Here is a 19206-nt window from a genome sequence, read left to right as displayed (position 1 = left end):
CTCATTATATCATGATATCATTTCTGATGTAATGTGGATCCTGGTTGAAAGCAGAGAATACCAGAAAGATGTTTACCTGTGTTTTATGAAATATTCAAAGGCATTTGACTGTGTGGATCACAACAAATTATGGATAACATTGCAAAGAATGGGAATTTCAGAACACTTAATTGTGCTCATGAGGAACCTGTACTTAAACCAAGAGGCAGTCTTTCAAACAGAACAAGGGGATACTGTGTGGTTTAGTCAGGAAAAGTAAGCATCAGGGTTGTATCCTTTCACCATCTTATTCAATCTGCATGCTGAGCAGATAATCAGAGAAGCTGGACTGTATGAGGAATGTGGCATCAGGATTGGAGGAAGACTCATTAACAACATACCTTATGCACATGACACAACCTTGCTTGCTGAATGTAAAGAGGGCTTGAAGCACTTGCTGATGAAGATCAAAGACCACAGCCTCCATTATGCATTATACCTTGTCTTAGTTACCTAGAGTTGCTATAACAGAAATACCACAAGTGGATGGCTTTAACAAACAGAAGGTTATTCTCTCGTAGCCTAGTAGGCTAGAGTCCAAATTCAGGGTGCCAGCTCCAGAGGAAGGCTTTCTCTCTCTGTTGGTTCTGGAGGAAAGTCCTTGTCGTCAGTCTTCTCCTAGACTAGGAGCTTCTCTGCCCAGGAGCCCTGAGTCCAAAGGATGTGCTCTTCTCCCAGCACTACTTTCTTGGCGCTATGAGCTCCCCCTGTCTCTCTGCTCGCTTCTTTTATATCTTAAAAGAGATTGGCTTAAGACACAATCTAATCTTGTAGATTGAGTCCTGCCTCATTAACATAACTTTCACTAATCCCACCTCATTAACGTCATAGAGGTAGGATTTACAACACACAGGAAAATCACATCAGATGACAAAATGATGGACATTCACACAATACTGGGAATCATTGACTAGCCAAGTTAACACACATTTTTGGGGGACACAATTCAATCCATAGCATTCCTCCCTTTGGCTCCCTAAAATTCATGTACTTGCCACATGTAAAACACATTTGCTCCATTATATCATAACAAAAGTCTTAATTCAAGTCCAAGTCCAAAATTCAAAAATTCCTTTTCATCTGTGAAACCTAGAATACAGGTTATCTGCTTCCAAAGTACAATGGTGGAATAGGCACAAGCTAGACATTTCCATTACAAATGTGAGAAATTGAAGGGAAAGAAGGAATAACAGGCACGAAGCAAGTCAGCAGAACACGTTACATTAGCCCTCAAGGCTTGAACATAATCCTCTGTTCTCTGAGACCATTTAGACAATGGCCCTGCACTCCAGGTTATAGGTATTGGCCATACTCTCCGAATCCTGAGAGGTGGCCTCTCCACTCTGGGCTTCAGCTCCGCCTTCTAGGCCCTCTGGAATGGTAATTCTGCTCCCTTGGCTTTAGGTGTACCATTTTTCTACTCCATCTGAGTGTCGACTCCACCCTTAGAAACACCAGAGGCCATGGCTCCACAATTTGAAACTCCAGAGGTCATGGCCATACCTTTTGAGGCTGCTTGGCTTCCTGTGTTCCTTGTCTTTTCAGCTTCTGCTTCCTGGTTTCTTGGCCTGTTGGCCCTTTGGGCAGTGTCTGCCCTGCTGGGGCAAGTGTTCCAAAGCTCTTTAGCTCTACTGTTAAGTGTGTGGAGGCACCCCACTCTGCCAGGAGGGCTCCTGCCAAAGGCACCCAGCTGTCTTGCTCTGTGGGTTGGCTCCAGTGCTGTCTTGTACTGGTCTTCTAAGTCTGTTGCTGTGTTTTCTGTGTTGCTGCCATTTCTCTCCCCACTTCCTTGAGTCCTCACCATAATTGTCTCACGTCCATAATTCCACCAACAGTCTCTTCAACAACTGCTTCCACATTTTAGTTATCTGTTAGAGCAGCACCCCACTCCTGGTACCAAATTCTGTCTTAGTTATCTAGTGCTGCTTTGGTGTAGTGGTTAAGAACTACAGCTGCTAACCAAAAGGTTGGCAGTTCAAATCCACCAGGCGCTTCTTGGAAACTCTATGAGGCAGTTCTACTCTGTCCTATAGGGTCGCTATGAGTCAGAATTGACTTGACAGCAGTGGGTTTTTGGTTGGCTATAACAGAAATACCACAAGTGGATGAATTTAACGCACCACAACATAAAGAAAACAAAAATCCTCACAACTGAACCAATAAACAAGGTCATGATAAATGAAGAAAGGATTGAAGTTGTCAAGGATTTCGTTTTGCTTGGCTCCACAGTCAACACCCATAGAAGCAGCAGTTCAAGAAATCAAAAGACACATTGCATTGGGCAAATCTGGTGCAAAAAACCTCCTTAAAGTGTTAAAGAGTAAAGGTGTCACCTTGAATACTGAGGTGGGCCTGACCCAAGCTGTGGTGTTTTCAATTGCCTCACATGCATATGAAAGCTGAACAATGAATAAGGAAGACTGAAGAAGAACTGATGTCTTTGAATTATGGTATTGGCCAAGAATATTGAATATACCGTGAACTCCAAAAGAATGAACAAATCTGTCTTGGAAGAAGTACAGTCAGAATGCTCCTTAGAAGCAGGAACAGAGAGTCTGCATCTCACATACTTTGGACGTGTTGTCAGGAGGGATCAGTACCTGGAGAAGGACATCATGCTTAGTAGTCAGTGAAAAAGAGGAAGGCCGTCAACGAGATGGATTGACACAGACGCTGCAACAATGGGTTCAAGCGTAACAACGATTGTGAGGGTGGCACAGGACAGGATAGTGTTTCATTCCGTTGTACATAGGGTCACTATGAGTCAGAAACAGCTCGACAGCTTTTAACAATGGTAACAACATTTTCATTATGAGAAGCCCTGGTGATGCAGTGGTTAAAGTGCTTGGCTGATAACCCAAAGGTCAAGGTTCAAATCTACCAGCCCCTCTGTGGGAGAAAGATATGGCAGTCTGCTTCCATAAAGATTACAGCCTAGGAAATTCTATGGGACAGGACTATGAATCGGAATCTACACATCGGCTATGGTTTTTTTTTTTTTAATTCTCATAATTTTGTCACTATAAATTGGTTTCCATTGCTAAGGCTATAAGTGTGGTCTGCTCTGAATGTTCTACTCTGCTTTGTTGGATTCCTTTTGGGTTCCTGATTACTGTCACCCTGTGGTTAAATGAATATTAACCAATCCATAGTTCTGTCTACTTTCTCACCTGTTTTTTCACCATAAAGTTTGGCTCACTTTCACAGCACAGCTGAATGGCACAATTTCTTCAGAGTTTCTTTCTTATGTTTTCCTTTATCCTATATTCGAATCCCATTCTGATTAGTAAGCCACACTAAACAGAATGGACAAAATGTTTGTGCCTTCTACCCTCTAATGCAATAATAAAAACTGAATACTTTTTTTTTTAAACTGGCTTTTCAGCCATGCTTCCCCTTCAGCAAGATAATTTTATTTGTCTTCTCTGCCAAAAATCACACTTGTATTTTAATCTGAAAATCTCTGCCAAAAATCACACTTATATTTTAACCTGAAAATCTCCAATTTTTCAGACTTTACTTGTAAGTAGAGGATATTAATCTAATAATGAGACAATCCAAATCCTTGACAAAACTCAGCAGATTACTTTGGACAAGTAACTGCCTTTTTTGGGCTTCTAGTAAATGACAAACTGGAGTAGATGTTCTCTACAATGTTTTTGCTCTTCATTTCCAAGACTGTTTCCCTCATCTCAACAACTGAAGAGAAAACATATGCAATGTGTTTCAAATTCTGCTAACTACGTGCTTATGTAAGATTAACCTTAATTAACACTGGAAGATTAAAATTCATTTGCAATGCGTTGGCTTTCTACTAAGTGTCGAGACTGTGTTAGAACACTTTTTTATTGTACTTTAGATGAAGGTTTACAGAACCAACTAGTTTCTCATCAAAGAGTTTAGTATGCACATTGTTCTATGACACTGGTTAACAACCCTATGGCATGTCGACACTCTCCCTTCTCAACCCTGGTTTCCCTATTACCACCTTTTCTGTGCACTCCTGCCTTCTAGTCCTTGCCCCTGGGCTGGTGTGCCCCTTTAGTCTTTTTTTTTTCCCACAGGTCTGTTCAGTCTCTGGCTGAAGGATGAACCTCAGGAGTGACCTCATTACTGAGCTGAAGGGGTGTCTGGGGGCCACACTCTCAGGGTTTCTCCAGCCTCAGTCAGGCCTGTAAGTCTGGACTTTCTTTCTGAGTTAGAATTTTGTTCTACATTTTTTTCCAGCTCTGGCCAAGACCCTCTATTGTGATCCCTGTCAGAGCAGTCAGAGCAGTCAGAGCAGTAGCTGGGCACCATCTAGTTTTACTGGACTCAGTCTCATGGGGGCCGTGGTAGATATGGTCCATTAGTCCTTTGGACTGATCTTTCCCTTGCATCTTTAGTTTTTTTCATTTTTTCTTATTCTTGAAGGGGTGAGACCAGCAGAGTATCCTAGATGACCACTCATAGGCTTTTAAGAGCCCAGACCCTACTCACCAAAGTAGAATGTAGAATATATTCTTTATAAACTGTTATGCCAATTGAACTAGATGTTCCCCAAGACCGTGGTCCCCACAGCCCTCAGCCCAGCAATTTGGTCCTTCAGGAAGTTTGGATGTATCTTTGGAACTTCCATGACCTTGTCTTGTACAAGTTGTGCTGGCTTCCCCAGTATTGTGTACTGTCTTACCCTTCACCAAAGTTACCTCTTATCCATTGTCTATTAAGTGTTTTTCCAACCTCACCCCCTCCCTAGTAACCATCAAAGATTGTTCCTTTTCATGTGTAAACCTTTTCATGAGTTTTTACAATAGTGGTCTCATACAATATTTGTCCTTTTTGCTCTCCAGATTCACCCATGTTATGAGATGCTTCACAGATTCATCACTGATCTTTATCGTTGGGTAATACTCCATTGTGTGTATGTACCACAGTTTGTTTATCCATTCATCTGTTGATGGGCATCTACGTTGTTTCCATCTTTTTGGTATTGTGAACAATGCTGCAATGAACATGGGTGTGCATATGTCTATTCGTGTGATGACTCTTGTTTTTCTAGGATATATTCCTAGGAGTGGGATTGCTGGATCATATGGTATTTCTATTTCTAGCTTTTTAAGGAACTGCCATATCATTTTCTGCAATTGTTGTATCAATTTGCATTCCCACCAGCAGTGCATAAGAGTTCCAATCTCCCCGCAGTCTCTCCAACATTTGTTATTTCTTGTTTTATTGATTCACGGCAGTAATGCCGGGGTGAGATGGTATCTCATTGTGGTTTTGATTTGCATTTCTCTAATGGCTAAGAGATCATGAGCATTTCCTCATGTGTCTGTTGGCTGCTTGAATGTCTTCTTTGGTGAAGTGTCTGTTCATTTCTTTTGCCCATTTTTGAATGGGATCATTTGTCTTTTTGTTGTAAAGGTGTTGGATTTTCTTGAAGATTTTACAGATTAGACTTTTGTCTGATTTGTAATAGCCAAAGTTTTTTTCCCCAGTCTGTAGGCTCTCTTTTTACTCTTTTGGTGAAGTCTTTTGATGAGCAGAAGTGTTTACTTTCTAGACGATCCCAGTTATCTAGCTTACCCAGAGGGAGCTTGTGTGTTGTTGGTTGTGGTTTATATCCTGTTAATGCTGTATATTAGGTCCTCTAGTGTTGATCCTATTTTTTCTTCTATGAACTTCATGGTTTTTGGCCTTATATTTAGGTCTTTGATCCATTTTGAGTTAGTTTTTGTATATGGTGTGAGGTATGGGTCCTGTTTCATATTTTGCAGATGGAGGTCCAGTTTTGCTAGCACCATTTGTTAAAAAGGCTGTCTTTTCCTCATTTGATGGACATTGGGCCCTTGTTGAAGATCAGGTGACCATAGGTGAATGGATTTACATCTGGTTTCTCAATTCTGTTCCGTTGGTCAATGTATCGTCGTCGTACCTGTACCAGGGTGTTTTGACCACCGTAGCTGTATAGTAGGTTCTGAGGTCAGGTAGTGCGAGTCCTCCTACTTTATTCTTCTTCAACAATGCTTGACTTATCTGGGGCTTCTTCCCTTTCCATATAAAGTTAGTGATAAGTTTTCCCATCTCTTTAAAGAATGCTGTTGGTATTTGGATCAGTATTGTATTGTATTTGTAAATCACGTTGGGTAGAATTGTCATTTTCACAATGTTGATTCTACCTATCCATGACCATGGTATGTTTTTCCATTTATGTAGATCTTTTTTGGTTTCTTGCAGCAGTGTTTTGTAATTTTCTTTGTATAGGTCTTTTACATTCCTGGTTAGATTTATTCCCAAGTATTTTATTTTTTTAGGGGCAATTATAAATGGTATTGTTTTCCTGATTTCCTTTTCATCATTATTTTTATTGGTGTATAGGAATCCAACTGATTTTTGGATGTTTATTGTGTTAGTTGTTGTTGTTAGGTGCCGTCGAGTCAGTTCTAACTCACGGCAACCTTATACACAACAGAAAAAAAACACTGCCAGGTCCTGCGCCATCCTTACAATTGTTGTTCTGCTTGAACTCATTGTTGCAGCCACTGTCAATCCACATTGTTGAGGGTCTTCCTCTTTTCTGCTGATCCTGTACTTTGCCAAGCATGATGTTCTTCTCCAGGGACTGATCCCTCTTGACAGCGTGTCCAAAGTAGGTAAGACGCAGTCTCACCATCATTGCTTCTGAGGAGCATTCTGGTTGTACTTCTTCCAAGACAGATTTGTTTGTTCTTTTGGCAGTCCATGGTATATGCAATATTCTTCACCAACACCACAATTCAAAGATGTCAATTCTTCTTCGGTCTTCCTTATTTGTTGTCCAGCTTTCACATGCATAAGATGCAATTGAAAATACCATGGCTTGGGTCAGGCACATCTTAGTCTTCAAGGTGACATCTTTGCTCTTCGACACTTTAAAGAGGTCCTTTGCAGCAGATTTACCCAATGCAATGTGTCGTTTGATTCCTTGACTGCTGCTTCCATGGCTGTTGATTATGGATCCAAGTAAAATGAAATCCTTGACAACTTCAAGCTTTTCTCCGTTTATTATGATGTTGCTCATTGGTCCAGTTGTGAGGACTTTCGTTTTCTTTATGTTGAGGTGCAATCCATACTGAAGGCTGTGGTCTTTGATTTTCATTAGTAAGTGCTTCAAGTCCTTTTCACTTTCAGCAAGCAAGGTTGTATCATCTGCATAACACAGGTCATTAATGAGTCTTCCTCTAATCCTGATGCCCTGTTCTTCTTCATATAGTCCAGCTTCTCGGAATATTTGCTCAGCATACGGATTGAATAGGTATGGTGAAAATATACAATCCTGACGTACACCTTTCCTGACTTTAAACCAATCAGTATCCCCTTGTTCTGTCCGAACAACTGCCTCTTGATCTATGTAAAGGTTCCTCATGAGCACAATTAAGTGCTCTGGAATTCTCATTCTTTGCAGTGTTATCCATAGTTTGTTATGATCCACACAGTCGAATGCCTTTGCATAGTCAATAAAACACAGGTAAACATCCTTCTGGTATTCTCTGCTTTCAAACGAGATCCATCTGACATCAGCAATGATATCCCTGGTTCCACGTCCTCTTCTGAAACCAGCCTGAATTTCTGGCAGTTCCTTGTTGGTATACTGCTGTAGCCACTTTTGAATGATCTTCAGCAAAATTTTGCTTGCGTGAGATATTAATGATATTGTTCTATAATTTCTGCATTTGGTTGGGTCACCTTTCTTGGGAATAGGCATAAGTATGGATCTCTTCCAGTCAGTTGGCCAGGAAGCTGTCTTCAATTTTTCTTGACATAGACGAGTGAGCACCTCCAGCGCTGCATCCGTTTGTTGAAACATCTCAGTTGATATTCCATCAATTCCTGGAGCCTTGTTTTTTGCCAGTGCCTTCAGAACAGGTTAGATTTCTTCCTTCAGTACCATCGGCTCCTGATTATATGCTACCTCTTGAAATGGTTGAACATCAAATAATTCTTTTTGGTATAATGATTCTGTGTATTCCTTCCATCTTCTTTTGATGCTTCCTGCGTCATTTAATATTTTCCCTATAGAATCCTTCAGTATTGCAACTCAAGGTTTGAATTTTTTCTTCAGTTTTTTCCTCTTGAGAAACACCAAGCATGTTCTTCCCTTTTGGTTTTCTATCTCCAGCTCTTTGCACATGTCATTATAATACTGTCTTCTCGAGCTGCCCTTTGAAGTCTCCTGTTCGGTTCTTTTACTTCATCATTTCTTCCTTTTTCCTTTAGCTGCTCGACATTAGTGACCAAGTTTCAGAGTCTCCTCTGACATCCATCTTGGTCTTTTCTTTCTTTCCTGTCTTATCAATGACCTCTTGTTTTCTTCATGTATGATGTCCTTGATGTCATTCCACAACTCTCCTGGTCTTCAGTCACTAGTGTTCAATGTGCGAAATCTATTCTTCAGATGGCCTCTAAATTCAGGTGGGGTATACTCAAGGTCATATTTTGGCTCTCATGGACTTGCTCTGATTTTCTTCAGTTTCAGCGTGAACTTGTGTATGAGCAATTGATAACCTGTTCCATAGTCCGCCCCTGGCCTTGTTCTGACATGATGTTGAGCTTTTCCATCGTCTCTTTCCACAGATGTAGCCAGTTTTATTCCTGTGTGTTACATCTGGCGAGGTCCATGTGTATAGTCACTGTTTATGTTGGTGAAAGAAGGTATTTGCAATGAAGAAGTCATTGGTCTTGCAAAATTCTATCATTCGATCTCCAGCACTGTTTCTATCACCAAGGCCATATTTTCTAACTCCTGATCCTTCTTTTTTTCCAACTTTCGCATTCCAATCACCAGTAATTATCAATGCATCTTGATTACATGTTCGATCAATTTCAGACTGCAGAAGCTGATAAAATTGAAAATCTTCAATTTCTTCATCTTTGGCCTTAGTGGTTGGTACGTAAATTTGAATAATGGTTATATTAACTTGTCTTCCTTGTACGCGTATGGATATTATCGTATCACTGACAGCGTTGTACTTCAGGATAGATCTGGAAATGTTCTTTTTTTTTTTTTAATTAACTTTTATTAAGCTTCAAGTGAACGTTTACAAATCCAATCAGTCTGTCACATATAAGTTTACATACATCTCACTCCCTACTCCCACTTGCTCTCCCCTTCTTGAGTCAGCCCTTTCAGTCTCTCCTTTCGTGACAATTTTGCCGGCTTCTCTCTCTATCCTCCCATCCCCCCTCCAGACAAGAGTTGCCAACACAATCTCAAGTGTCCACCTGATATAATTAGCTCACTCTTCATCAGCGTCTCTCTCCCACCCGCTGACCAGTCCCTTTCATGTCTGATGAGTTGTCTTCAGGGAAGGTTCCTGTCCTGTGCCAACAGAAGTTCTGGGGACCATGGCCGCCGGGATTCCTCTAGTCTCAGTCAGACCATTAAGTTTGGTCTTTTTATGAGAATTTGGGGTCTGTATCCCACTGATCTCCTGCTCCCTCAGGGGTCCTCTGCTGTGCTCCCTGTCAGGGCAGTCATCAATTGTGGCCGGGCACCAACTAGTTCTTCTGGTCTCAGGATGATGTAGGTCTCTGGTTCATGTGGCCCTTTCTGTCTCTTGGGCTCTTAGTTGTCGTGTGGCCTTGGTGTTCTTCATTTTCCTTTGCTCTATGTGGGTTGAGACCAACTGATGCATCTTAGATGGCCGCTTGTTAGCATTTAAGACCCCAGATGCCACATTTCAAAGTGGGATGCAGAATGATTTCATGATAGAATTATTTTGCCAATTGACTTAGAAGTCCCCGCAAACCATGTTCCCCAGACCCCTGCCCTTGCTCTGCTGACCTTTGAAGCATTCATTTTATCCCGGAAACTTCTTTGCTTTTGGTCCAGTCCAATTCAGCTGACCTTCCATGTATTGAGTGTTGTCTTTCCCTTCACCGAAAGCATTTCTTATCTACTGATTAATCAATAAAAAACCCTCTCCCACCCTCCCTCCCTCCCCGCCTCGTAACCACAAAAGTACGTGTTCTTCTCAGGTTTACTATTACTCAAGATCTTATAATAGTGGTCTTATACAATATTTGTCCTTTTGCCTCTGACTAATTTCGCTCAGCATAATGCCTTCCAGGTTCCTCCATGTTATGAAATGTTTCAGAGATTCGTCACTGTTCTTTATCAATGCGTAGTATTCCATTGTGTGAATATACCACAAGTTATTTACCCATTCATCTGTTGATGGACACCTTGGTTGCTTCCAACTTTTTACTATTGTAAACAGAGCTGTAATAAACATGGGTGTACATATATCTGTTTGTATGAAGGCTCTTGTATCTCTAGGGTATATTCCCAGGAGTGGGATTTCTGGATTGTATGGTAGTTCTATTTCTAACTGTTTAAGATAACGCCAGATAGATTTCCAAAGTGGTTGTACCATTTTACATTCCCACCAGCAGTGTATAAGAGTTCCAATCTCTCCGCAGCCTCTCCAATATTTATTATTTTGTGTTTTTTGGATTAATGCCAGCCTTGTTGGAGTGAGATGGAATCTCATCGTAGTTTTAATTTGCATTTCTCTAATGGCTAATGATCGTGAGCACTTTCTCATGTATCTGTTGGCTGCCTGAATATCTTCTTTAGTGAAATGTGTGTTCATATCCTTTGCCCACTTCTTGATTGGGTTGTTTGTCTTTTTGTGGTTGAGTTTTGACAGAATCATATAGATTTTAGAGATCAGGCGCTGGTCGGAGATGTGATAGCTGAAAATTCTTTCCCAGTCTGTAGGTGGTCTTTTTACTCTTTTGGTGAAGTCTTTAGATGAGCATAGGTGTTTGATTTTTAGGAGCTCCCAGTTATCTGGTTTCTCTTCGTCATTTTTGGTAATGTTTTGTATTCTGTTTATGCCTTGTATTAGGGCTCCTAGGGTTGTCCCAATTTTTTCTTCCATGATCTTTATCGTTTTAGTCTTTATGTTTAGGTCTTTGATCCACTTGGAGTTAGTTTTTGTGCATGGTGTAAGGTATGGGTCCTGTTTCATTTTTTTGCAAATGAATATCCAGTTATGCCAGCACCATTTGTTAAAAAGGCTTTCTTTTCCCCAATTAATTGACACTGGTCCTTTGTCAAATATCAGCTGCTCATACGTGGATGGATCTATGTCTGGGTTCTCAATTCTGTTCCATTGGTCTATGTGCCTGTTGTTGTACCAGTACCAGGCTGTTTTGACTACTGTGGCTGTATAATAGGTTCTGAAATCAGGTAAAGTGAGGCCTCCCACTTTCTTCTTCTTTTTCAGTAGTGCTTTGCTTATCCGGGGCTTCTTTCCCTTCCATATGAAATTGGTGATTTGTTTCTCTATCCCCTTAAAATATGACATTGGAATTTGGATCGGAAGTGCGTTAAATGTATAGATGGCTTTTGGTAGAATAGACATTTTTATTATGTTAAGTCTTCCTATCCATGAGCAAGGTATGTTTTTCCACTTAAGTATGTCCTTTTGAATTTCTTGTAGTAGAGCTTTGTATTTTCTTTGTATAGGTCTTTTACATCCTTGGTAAGATTTATTCCTAAGTATCTTATCTTCTTGTGGGCTACTGTGAATGGTATTGATTTGGTTATTTCCTCTTCGGTGTTCTTTTTGTTGATGTAGAGGAATCCAAGTGATTTTTGTATGTTTATCTTATAACCTGAGACTCTGCCAAACTCTTCTATTAGTTTCAGTAGTTTTCTGGAGGATTCCTTAGGGTTTTCTGTGTATATAATCATGTCATCTGCAAATAGTGATAACTTTACTTCTTCCTTGCCAATCCGGATACCCTTTATTTCTTTGTCTAGCCTAATTGCTCTGGCTAGGACTTCCAGCACGATGTTGAATAAGAGCAGTGATAAAGGGCATCCTTGTCTGGTTCCCGTTCTCAAGGGAAATGCTTTCAGGTTCTCTCCATTTAGAGTGATATTGGCTGTTGGCTTCGCATAGATGCCCTTTATTATGTTGAGGAATTTTCCTTCAATTCCTATTTTGGTAAGAGTTTTTATCATGAATGGGTGTTGGACTTTGTCAAATGCCTTTTCTGCATCAACCGATAAGATCATGTGGTTTTTGTCTTTTGTTTTATCTATGTGATGGATTACATTAATGGTTTTTCTGATATTAAACCAGCCTTGCATACCTGGTATAAATCCCACTTGATCAGGGTGAATTATTTTTTTGATGTGTTGTTGGATTCTATTGGCTAGAATTTTGTTGAGGATTTTTGCATCTATGTTCATGAGGGATATAGGTCTATAATTTTCTTTTTTTGCAATGTCTTTACCTGGTTTTGGTATCAGGGAGATGGTAGCTTCATAGAATGAGTTGGGTAGTATTCCGTCATTTTCTATGTTTTGGAATACCTTCAGTAGTAGTGGTGTTAACTCTTCTCTGAAAGTTTGGTAGAACTCTGCAGTGAAGCCATCCGGGCCAGGGCTTTTTTTTGTTGGGAGTTTTTTGATTACCGTTTCAATCTCTTTTTTTGTTATGGGTCTATTTAGTTGTTCTACTTCTGAATGTGTTAGTTTAGGTAGGTAGTGTTTTTCCAGGAATTCATCCATTTCTTCTAGGTTTTCAGATTTGTTAGAGTACAATTTTTCATAATAATCTGAAAGGATTCTTTTAATTTCTTTTGGTTCTGTTGTGATGTGGTCCTTCTCGTTTCTTATTCAGGTTATTTGTTTCCTTTCCTGTATTTCTTTAGTCAGTCTAGCCAGTGGTTTATCAATTTTGTTAATTTTTTCAAAGAACCAGCTTCTGGCTTTGTTAATTCTTTCAATTGTTTTTCTGTTCTCTAATTCATTTAGTTCAGCTCTAATTTTTATTATTTGTTTTCTTCTGGTGCCTGATGGATTCTTTTGTTGCTCACTTTCTATTTGTTCAAGTTGTAGGGACAGTTCTCTGATTTTGGCTCTTTCTTCTTTTTGTATGTGTGCATTTATCGATATAAATTGGCCTCTGAGCACTGCTTTTGCTGTGTCCCAGAGGTTTTGATAGGAAGTATTTTCATTCTCGTTGCTTTCTAAGAATTTCCTTATTCCCTCCTTGATGTCTTCTATAACCCAGTCTTTTTTCAGGAGGGTATTGTTCATTTTCCAAGTATTTGATTTCTTTTCCCTAGTTTTTCTGTTATTGATCTCTAGTTTTATTGCCTTGTGGTCTGAGAAGATGCTTTGTAATATTTCGATGTTTTGGATTCTGCAAAGGTTTGTTTTATGACCTAATATGTGGTCTATTCCAGAGAATGTTCTATGTGCACTAGAAAAAAAAGTATATTTTGCAGCAGTTGGGTGGAGAGTTCTGTATAAGTCAATGAGGTCAAGTTGGTTGATTGTTGTAATTAGATCTTCCGTGTCTCTATTGAGTTTCTTACTGGATGTCCTGTCCTTCTCCGAAAGTGGTGTGTTGAAGTCTCCTACTATAATTGTGGAGGTGTCTATCTCACTTTTCAATTCTGTTAAAATTTGATTTATGTATCTTGTAGCCCTGTCATTTGGTGCATAAATATTTAATATGGTTATGTCTTCCTGATCAATTGTCCCTTTTATCATTATATAGTGTCCTTCTTTATCCTTTGTGGTGGATTTAAGTCTAAAGTCTATTTTGTCGGAAATTAATATCGCTACTCCTCTTCTTTTTTGCTTATTGTTTGCTTGGTATATTTTTTTCCATCCTTTGAGTTTTAGTTTGTGTCTCTAAGTCTAAGGTGTGTCTCTTGTAGGCAGCATATAGATGGATCGTGTTTCTTTATCCAGTCCGTGACTCTCTGTCTCTTTATTGGTGCATTTAGTCCGTTTACATTCAGCATAATTACAGATAAATAAGTTTTTAGTGGTGTCATTTTGATGCCTTTTTATGTGTGTTGTTGACAATTTCATTTTTCCACATACTTTTTTGTGCTGAGGCGTTTTTCTTAGTAAATTGTGAGATCCTCATCTTCATAGTGTTTGATTTTATGTTAGTTGAGTCGTTACATTTTTCTTGGCTTTTATCTTGAGTTATGGAGTTGTTATACCTCTTTGTGGTTACCTTATTATTTACCCCTATTTTTCTAAGTAAAAACCTAACTTGTATTGTTCTATATCGCCTTGTATCACTCTCCATATGGCAGTTCAATGCCTCCTGTATTTAGTCCCTCTTTTTGATTATTGTGATCTTTTACCTATTGACTTCCATGATTCCCTGTTGTGTGTATTTTTTTTTAATTAATCTTAATTTGTTTGTTTTTGTGATTTCCCTATTTGAGTTGATATCAGGAGGTTCTGTTTTGTGACCTTGTGTTGTGCTGATATCTGATATTATTGGTTCTCTGACCAAACAATATCCTTTAGTATTTCTTGTAGCTTTGGTTTGGTTTTTGCAAATTCTCTAAACTTGTGTTTGTCTGTAAATATCTTAATTTCGCCTTCATATTTCAGAGAGAGTTTTGCTGGATATATGATCCTTGGCTGGCAGTTTTTCTCCTTCAGTGTTCTATATATGTCGTCCCATTCCCTTCTTGCCTGCATGGTTTCTGCTGAGTAGTCTGAACTTATTGATTCTCCCTTGAAGGAAACCTTTCTTTTCTCCCTGGCTGCTTTTAAAATTTTCTGTTTATCTTTGGTTTTGGTGAGTTTGATGACAATATGTCTTGGTGTTTTTCTTTTTGGATCAATATTAAATGGGGTTCGATGAGCATCTTGGATAGATATCCTTTCGTCTTTCATGATGTCAGGGAAGTTTTGTGTCAGGAGTTCTTCAACTATTTTCTCTGTGTTTTCTGTCCCCCCTCCCTGTTCTGGGACTCCAGTCACCCGCAGGTTATCCTTCTTGATTGAGTCCCACATAATTCTTAGGGTTTCTTCATTTTTTTTAATTCTTTTATCTGATTTTTTTTCAGCTATGTTGGTGTTGATTCCCTGGTCCTCCAGATGTCCCAGTCTGCATTCTAATTGCTCGAGTCTGCTCCTCTGACTTCCTATTGCATTGTCTAATTCTGTAATTTTATTGTTAATCTTTTGGATTTCTACATGTTGTCTCTCTATGGATTCTTGCAACTTATTAATTTTTCCACTATGTTCTTGAATAATCTTTTTGAGTTCTTCAACAGTTTTATCGGTGTGTTCCTTGGCTTTTTCTGCAGTTATCCTAATTTCATTTGTGATATCTTTAAGCATTCTGTAAATTAGTTTTTTATATTCTGTATCTGATAATTCCAGGATTGTATCTTCATTTGGGAAAGATTTTGATTCTTTTGTTTGGGGGGTTGGAGAAGCTGTCATGGTCTGCTTCTTTAAGTGGTTTGATATGGATTGTTGTCTTCGAGCCATCACTGGGAAACTAGTTTTTCCAGAAAATCTGCTGCGTCCAGTCCAAATCCTGGCGGGATGGTTCCCTGGCTGGGACGTTGCTCTCCCCGTTCCAAGACCAGTCACTGCCTCCCGGGGACTTCCTCTACCGGCTGCGTCCCACGCCGCCCGCGGAACCGGCTGGTCCCCCTCCTGGGGTTGGTTCAGGGGGGTGGAGCAGCTTTCTGTGCTTGTGCCGTACCTGACTGGTACACTGGCTCCAGGCTCTGAAAACAATCGCTGCTTCCCCGTATTAGTTCGTTCTCCGTCTCTAAAGCTGTGTTTGTTGTTCAGGGTTCGTAGATTGTTATGTATGTGATCGATTGACTTGTTTTTCCATGTCTTTGTTGTAAGAGGGATCCGAGGTAGCGTCTGCCTAGTCCGCCATCTTGGCTCCGCCCCTGGAAATGTTCTTTTTGATGATGAATGCAACACCATTCCTCTTCAAGTTGTCATTTCCCGTGTAGTAGACTGTATGATTGTCAGATTCAAAATGGCCAGTACCAGTCCATTTCAGCTCACTAATGCCTAGGATATTGATGTTTATGCGTTCCATTTCATTTTTGATGATTTCCAATTTTCCTAGATTCATACTTTGTTTATTCCAGGCTTCGAGTATTCATGGATGCTTGCAGCTGTTTCTTCTCATTTTGAGTCATACCACATCAGCAAATGAAGGTCCCAAAAGCTTTTCTCCATCCACATCATTAAGTTCTACTCTACTTTGAGGAGGCAGCTCTTCCCCAGTTGTCTTTTGAGTGCCTTCGAAACTGGGGGGCTCATATCCCAGCACTACATCAGACAGTGTTCCGCTGCTATTCATAGGGTTTGCACTGGCTAATGCTTTTCAGACGTAGACTGCTGGGTCCTTCTTCATAGTCTGTCTTAGTCTGGAAGCTCAGCTGAAACCTGTCCTCCATGGATGACCCTGCTGGTATCTGAATACCAGTGGCATAGCTTCTAGCATCACAGCAATATGCTGTCAGTTTGTTGTACTGTGGGGGCTTGCATGTTGCTATTGTGTTAGAACATTTTATATGTTAACATACACTTGTATGGTATTTATTTTTAATTTAAGCCTCACAGTAATTTCATGATTCACGTTCAATAGTTGATAATTCTCTTCTAGCCACGATGAATATATTTCTAAGATCCCCATATGAGTAATTAGGACAAGTAGCCCAGTAAAAAATCAGTACGGATTCATGATATTTGAAAACATAATGAAAGAATTTAACCAATGGACTTAGGTATATATAACACTGTGCCCAAGAATTGTAAAATACAAATTCTTTAAAGTGTGCATAGAACATTTATAAAAATGGCACCTAGACAGTAAAACAAATATCAGAACATTAAAATCATATACATCTCTTTGCTGATGAAAATAAAATTCAGCTAGAAATTGAAATAAGCTATAAAACCACATATACTGAAAATTACAGGTCAAAGAAGAAAATATTTGATAAAATTTGACACGCATTCCTCATAAAAATTCTTAGCCCACTAGAAATAAAAGGGGAATTCTTTGCACTGATAAATGGTACCTACGAAAACTTGCAGTGATTATCGCACAATATCGAATAGCAAAATCTTTTGCTTTGAGATTGGAAACGGTACAAAAATCACCACTTTCATTTAGCCTTTTACCACAGGCTTCAACCAGCATAGAAAAGTAGATAAACAAATAAGTAAGCAAGTGTGTAAATAAATAAATAGAAGACAGAAGGATTTGAAAGGAAGACAGAAAACTGTCATTATTTAGAGATGCTTCGATATTGTACAGAAGATCAACAGATTAATTATTAGAATTAGTAAGAAATTGACAAGTTTTCTAAACTAAATCAACATAAAAACTTCTATTTCATTAGTTTCATTTCTATAAATCCCCAACAGTAGGGAAAATAAAATTTAAGGAAAAAAAAAAAGTATTTACTGGTGGTGTAAATGGTTAAGTGCTCAACTACTAACAGTAAGGTCAGTGGTTCAAACCCACTCAGAGGTGCCTCAGAAGAAAACCTCAGCAATCTGCGTCCAAAAGGTCACAGCCTTGAAGAATAACTAAGGCCTTACTTAATTAAAGGAACAAGATGGGGAGACCTGCTCTTCCAAATATTAAGGCTTATAAAGTGGTAGTATTTAAGGCTGAGAAGCTGGTGAAAGTCAAATAGTCCAATAGAAAAGCATAGTTTAAAACAGGTCCCCAAATTTGTGGGCACTTGATTTGTGATGGAGGTGCCATGGCTGGCCGGTAGGAAAATACTTTTCAAAGTGTAATTCTGTGGCAATTCACTGCCCAAGTGGAAATACAGGAAATCACATCCTTACCTCACATCACGGACCAAAGTCAATTTCCAGTGGATTCAAGTCTTAAATATAAGCAATATTATAAAACTATATAAAGACAATATAGGAGAATGGCTTCCTGAGCTCAGAGGAGGGAACTCCAGAGCCAACCACACACTAACCAGAAATGAAAAAAGTATGATAGATTTGACTACATTAAAATAAACAACTCCACTCATTAAAAAACCACAGAATTAAAAAATGTCATAGAGAGGGAAAAGATATTAGCTGCCCATATAACTGACAGAGATTGCAGAATATCTATAAAACAATAAAGAAAGGGAGAGCAGCTCAGTAGAAAAATGGGCAAATGATTTGAACAGGTGCTTTGTGAAAAAGGAAGTTGTAATAATCACATGCTTACCAGGTTGGACATTTAAAAGCCCTGACACAAACTAGGTACTAAGATTTTTAACAATGAGAACTCTCCTTGCTCTTGGGAGTGTAAATTTATACAACTCCTTTGAATAACAAGTTAGAAAGACCTAGTGTATTTGAGCAGGCTCATTCTCTATGACCCAGGAATCTACACTACCCCTACATTCTGGAATCTCCTACACACAGGCCTGTGTAGGCAAGGCCAATGACTTTTTTGCAGCAGCATGGTGAATAGTAGCTAAAAACAGGAATTGGGCCAAATGTCCATTAATAGTAGAATGGATTTAAAATCCTGATGGATTCATTAAATGGGATGAATGCTATCCAGCAGTGAAAATAATCAACCTACAGCTACAGGCAACGATATAGATGTGTGGCCAAATAAAACAAAGCAAGGGAGTGACTGTGAGACAATCTGGGAGATTATTTATCTTTAGCAGGAAGGAGAGGGTACAACTGGAGAGGCGAGCCCTCAGGTCATGTCACTTCTAAGATCCTGGCAAAGTTTAGTTCTTATAGTGAGTGGTGGTTAAACAAACAAACAAATTATGGTAGAAGAATTTGTGGCTGAGGAACTTAAGATTTCATGAAAAACTAAGATGAACTGTAGGCCATAGATCTATTCTGTGAAAACCCATGCAAATATATTATTTTTACTAAATAAAGCAAAAAATGACAACACATTAAGGAGAATCTCAGTGTAAGCTCTTGGATCTTAAGCTGGTTTTAATGGGTCTTGCTCAATTAATTTCTGTTTATCAGGTTGCCTACTAGAAGCTTTTAAAGCACCATCTCTGGTTTCAATCAGATGCATGTATTTTAATTTAATTTGAGGTAGCTAATTTGCATCCTCAGAGATAATGTTTCTCATTCGTCCCTGCCTCTGTTTCTCTGTCCCCCCCCCCGCCCACCACCAGTATCTGGTTCTCTGACCAAATACTTAGCACACTTGCTATGCTATGACCCTGGCAGCCAAGGCTCCCTGAGACACAGGCTGAAACCCAGGACACCACCCTCCATCACAAAGCTCTAACATATACTTCTGAAGTCTGGATTTATTTCCTCTAGCATTCTTTTTTCTTTTGAAATATCACTGGAAAAAAAAAAAAAGACTTAAAAACATCTAA

At 39.3% G+C, this 19206-nt stretch overlaps 1 protein-coding gene across 1 annotated transcript in view; it reads left to right on the top strand.

Moving 5' to 3' along the window:
• The window catches only part of AKAIN1 (A-kinase anchor inhibitor 1), a 150063-nt gene that overhangs the window by 113587 nt on the left and 17270 nt on the right, over positions 1–19206 (top strand). The window lies entirely within an intron of this gene.

The sequence above is a fragment of the Elephas maximus genome, chromosome 11 (genome assembly GCF_024166365.1).
Source record: "Elephas maximus indicus isolate mEleMax1 chromosome 11, mEleMax1 primary haplotype, whole genome shotgun sequence".
NCBI lineage: Eukaryota > Metazoa > Chordata > Mammalia > Proboscidea > Elephantidae > Elephas > Elephas maximus.
This window is presented reverse-complemented; position numbering and strand designations above follow the sequence as displayed.